The sequence below is a fragment of the Atta colombica genome, unplaced genomic scaffold, assembly GCF_001594045.1.
Source record: "Atta colombica isolate Treedump-2 unplaced genomic scaffold, Acol1.0 scaffold45, whole genome shotgun sequence".
In the NCBI taxonomy this organism is placed as follows: Eukaryota; Metazoa; Arthropoda; class Insecta; order Hymenoptera; family Formicidae; genus Atta; species Atta colombica.
The window spans coordinates 1,085,039-1,089,882 of NW_017259534.1; positions in this window are offsets into that span (position 1 = coordinate 1,085,039).

The following is a 4,844-nucleotide window of genomic DNA, read 5'->3' on the forward strand; positions in this document are numbered from 1 at the left end:
AAGCGCGCACGATATGTTAAAGATTTTTTATTAGCTTCATAGACATTTCAGGATGTCGAATCGACGCTTAAAACCTAACGATCACGTGGATTCTAGTGCCAAAATAGTTTAAGAATCGACTCGACCTATTGTGTCGACGTTTATCTATGTATAACTACATTGACTGGGAAGCATTACGTTATTGATATTTCAGATTTTATATGATTACGTTTAATGTTATGAATATAAACGTTATCGAATGTTGGCTTTGCGATGTTTTGCCGTGAGTTTTCACGAGTGTGAAATTGAATGTCCTTAATCTGTATATACCCAGAAAATACCTCCTTTCGAGTATCTTCCCAATTTTTGCAAATACTATTCTTACTACCGCCTCTATATCTACACTTTGCTCTACGAGAAAATCAAAACGATTTATTTCGACGTAAGGATCGTCTGGATATCGTTAAGTGCGAGCAGTGTAGAATTTCGCAATGATGGGTATAAATGGGTCAAGATACAAATTTTTCCTATCCATAATTAAATGTTTAATCATTCTTTAGATGCGACAGAATTTTGTCAATTGGGATCATGTTCGAAGCGCTTAGCCGACGCAGCAACATTGAAATTATAGAAATGCAATATCGCTGTGCATTTTGATTCCTCTCCAGCCTACTAATTATGTGAACAACATTATGTATCACGGTATTTAAATAAACGCATGATTCTTCTAGCGTACGATTATCATTTTCCTACAAATTGGAAACAATGTTCTTCATCTCTATTATTTATTGATTATTGATTATTATCCAATTACTACGTAAGAGAAATGCGATTTTGAAGCAAGTCTTCGAACGTGATCATTATTGTATACTGGAGAGGAGAAGCTTTTATTTTCTCTAAATATTTAAAATTCTATTGCGATATAACTATAATTGCCGATAGAGCATAATTTTAGAGAGAATATTATTATAGATTTAGATTCAAAACACGTATTATAATTGCGAAAGTAAAAATCGTCCGAATAAATAATGCGAAATTGAGATGGAAAACAAGATAAGAAATGATGGTAGTAATTAATATATAATTGCGAATTATGTAAGATTAGTATCTTATTATCGTTAAATGTGTGTTAAAACTTTGCTTGTTGTTTAAAACATGTGGAACATGAGCTTTCACGCAATCGAAATGGTATGATTATACGATTGTTTGTACAAATTTTATGTTTATACAAATTTTAAAGAAAACACGTATTTATCTTAATACGACATATAGTTTTGATTTTCATAAATTGAAGTTATATATGATTATATATTCTATATATAATTATATATTCTATTTTCTATTTATATACTATTTATTAGAAATATACGAAGATTTCTTTTTTTTTTTCATTAATTACTAAATGTGTGATCGCATTGCAAAAATTTTTTAATATATTTCTTCTTAAATAACCTAATCTTTTATTAGATTTTTATACAGGATGATGGCTATGTAATCATGATGGCTTGCAGTTCTTGTTAATTGCAGATGATAAAATTGACATAAAGAAAATATAATTGTTTCAATTTATTTTATTATTATGTATGTATAAATATACAGGGTGCTTTCCTCGAAACAAAATAAATTTCACTTGAAATATTTTTTTGGAATACCAAATAATTTGGGAAACAGCGTCCGAAGCTTCAAATGGTATCCTGTATTAAGATGAAATAATGAAAAAATGAATATTTTATAGGATATTTTATATTTTAACAATACTAAATACAGTATCTTTTAAGACAGTAATATGAATACACAACAAATTTGAAATAAAGATCCTAAGTAGTTAAGATCTTTAGTGCTTAAATAATTCTATATGAATTTATATACTTGTATCCAATCCTACACGTTGCGTACCGAATCTAATTTTTAAGTTTTGAAGCGCAATATCCTAACAAAATTAGAGCAGTAATATTACCATTCGATTCCCAGCCGAAGTAATATTTTTCGCAATAAAATTATTTACAGGTTTTTAATGCCAATGAGCATCATATTATTAATATTCTAAGATGCCTATATATGAGTCAATATTATTAAACTGCTTGTCAATTTTATTTGTAACCGTTTAGTTTTTTATTTCAAATTTGTTTTATATTTTAATATCAAAAGATATTAGAATAAAGTATTTCGTAAACTATTAATTTTATATAATCTTATCTTAATATTTTTGTTCATAAAATATTGTGTAACAATTTATTAATATTAAAATACAATTCCCTTTAAAAAATGTAATTGCATTTTGCCAATGCATACTTATGAAAAACATAAATAGATTGTATTATATCATTCAATTTTTTATCATTCAACTTTTTTATTTCTTCAATGAAATAAGAGCTAAAACTTATCTCGCTTACATAACTCATTCTGTATAAAGATATAGAGATCTAATATAGAGATCCAATAGGAACATTATTAATAATCAATAATTAATAATCAATAATTATATCATTAGATTAATTTTACACAAAATATATACACATAAGTTTTTTTTCTGCAGGACAAGATAACAAAACGTATAGTTTGTTTAAGTTATGTAAAAGTACAGGATGAGTATATAGTCGATTATAGAATATATATAGTCGATTATAGAAATCTACAAACTATTCGAATTAAAGCGTTGAAGGTACTAAAGTAATGACATGAACGGTTATGTTCTTTCTTATGTAATTAACAAATACAAATTGGACTCGTTAAGATAATGCGTCCGTCCTTCTATGTCGTATTCGCGAATTCGCGAATAATTACAAAAATTAATTCTTTCATGCGCAAATTAATCGGAAATTATAATTCATGGAGTACTCTTGTTAATTATTTGTTTCAAAAATTTAATTTTAAATTGAACAATTTTGGATTAAAAATTTCATTCTTTTTATAATAAGAAGCTTACAATTTTGGGGGGGATAGGGAAAATTGTAATAATATTTTCTATTTAATTATGATTATTAAAGGAATCACGTTTACAAAAATTGATATTGTGCATGAGAGGATTAGTGCACAGATTTTAATATAATACATAAGAGAGAAATTAATAAGGAAATGAAAAGGGAGCATGAAGTTTCAACGTCCGAGACTGTTTTAATATTTTATAAGATGTGCAAGCTACGTCAAGAAACTACAATTTCTTACTAATGTCTCTTCCTTTCAACATAAATGACAAGTCGACAGTAAGACTAGTTATTGTGCTCATTATGTGTAATGCGAAAATAACACATACAGAGGATTTTCCTTACAGATATTTATTTCTACCGCTAAGCTATTTCATTGTACATGTCAACTTATTTTGCAAAAATAAACTATTAAGCAAAGAAAGCATTTGTTGTTATCATAATTGCAGAATTCTTGTGTTTCTATTATGTATGATTATAAACATTATTAATGCGAAAATTTATTTTTATTTAATTCTTCTAATGTCCTACAGAAATTATGTATCAGAAGTATTACATTTTAATGAGAAGCTTGATTTAATGACATGTCAATTCATAAAATTTGTTTAGAAAACAAATGAACAAACTTTTCTCATTGATAAAACTCAATATTCCTCTCTTGCAGTTTTTAACATTAATCCTTAATCGACATTTGAAAGATTTCCCATTTATTTCATTGGGATCATGATCGGATATATTAATAAATATAAATCGAAAGAGAGCTTCACGTACTTTTTTCTCATATTTGGTATGTTATTATGTCAAACTTTTTATTTTTACAAAGTGTACATGCAATTTATTGTGTTTGTATACACACAATGTATATTCTGTTTATATACCTAAAATTATTAAAAAACAAGCATGAATATTTTCCTAGCTATTTCACGACTCAATGCGAAAAATAAAAATTTTGTTTGGTGATCTGATGAATAAAAATCTTTGATTTTTATTCATTTCTCACCAAAATCTCAGATCCTATCGGAATGTAACGGAATAGCGTCAAGCAATGAAGCAATTTTTAAATATCGCAATTAGAGTTGCTTACCGGAGACGTTAGCCAGAGAACTATATACATTATCATCCCAATCAGGTGAGGAAGAGCGTTTGGAGGGAAATCACCGCAAATCTTTCTACTATTTGATTTATAATTACTTATATTCATGGAATAAACTTACTCGTTAAACGTGTCTCATTGTCGGTCCAATGCTCGCATAATATAACCATTTAATTAATTATTCACTTAACTTTTTCGATTTTATTTCTTCCACTATGCCGCTGTACGGATAAGTCGAATCGCGAATACACTGTCACTGTACGGGGACAACTATGACGCGAATATCATTTTATCGGAGAAGGAGCATAGCAATTAAATTTTACCGTATAACGTAAAGTATTGATGAAAAGGACTATATTACATCTTAACACATTTTATATAGTAATAACAATAAAAACTTGTTAAATTATAGTCGTCAGTGTACGACGAGCATTCAACGCCGATCGATTATAGTTATCGTTAGTACACAGCGAGTGTTTACCATTGGACGACTGTAGTCGTTGTTAGTATGGAAAGAGTTAATTAACGAGATTAAATATCTGACGCGTCCTTAACGCAAAAAAGCTAAGACATTTCATTAGAGTTGCATACTACATTTACATATGAAAAAATTTACGTAAGCACGCTTTAGTCTATATGTATATCATTCGTTATAATCACTGAAATCAAAAGCGAGAAAAACAATTATAAAGTTCGTAAAAATTGTTTCGAGATAACCAAAAGATATCAGTACCCTATACCACCGAGGCATATTCGTCGACCATGGTCATCCATGTGTAAATTAATTGTCGGATAAAGTATTGTTTCTTATTGTAGATGCGTGTACATATATATATATATATACGCAG